The sequence below is a fragment of the Wasmannia auropunctata genome, unplaced genomic scaffold (genome assembly GCF_000956235.1).
Source record: "Wasmannia auropunctata unplaced genomic scaffold, wasmannia.A_1.0 LD336095.1, whole genome shotgun sequence".
In the NCBI taxonomy this organism is placed as follows: domain Eukaryota; kingdom Metazoa; phylum Arthropoda; class Insecta; order Hymenoptera; family Formicidae; genus Wasmannia; species Wasmannia auropunctata.
Window position 1 is genome coordinate 653,116 of NW_012026795.1, and position 736 is coordinate 653,851.

Below are 736 nucleotides of genomic sequence, written 5' to 3' on the forward strand. Positions count from 1 at the left end.
TCGATTTTAATCGGTTTTAATCGGTTCAATCCGTGCCCGGATTAAAAAGTAATCGGTTTTAATTCCGAACGAATTATAATTAGTTATAATATTACTTTTGCGGATTATTTCCAATCTGAAATCATTATATTCTAATTCATATTGTTATCAATTTAAATAAATCCGAATAACCGTATAAATTATATTATTTTGGATACATAATATCCAAAATAATCCGCCTAAACCGTATATATATTTTTTAACATCTAAGTTTGTTTCAATTACAAAAACTGATTCAATAAAATCGATTGTAATCCGTCTAAATCCGATTCCGCTAGGAAAGACAATATTAATCTGAAATTTTAATTCAAATTTTTAATTCAAATTTTTAATTCGAAATTTAGCGATGGCGCGTATGTAATTTCAATCTGCTTTAATAATATCTAATTTTTAGTAATTGAGTTGATTATAATCCGGTGTAATTCGAAATTCACCAATTTTGAGGATATAAACTAAATCGGTTTGAATGCAATAAAAATCCAATTTTTTCTGTGATCAGTATAATAGTAATTTGTTTAATTTTTTTGCATACATTTGTATGAAACGCTATTGTTTCTCTTGATCCAGTATTTTACATTGTGTTGTACTTATTTGTATTTTACTGTCGTTATTTCGACTATCTATCATGTTAGTGTATGTTAACATTATAAAAAAATATTTTCATCTTTTTGATAACTTTATTGATCTGATCTATCAC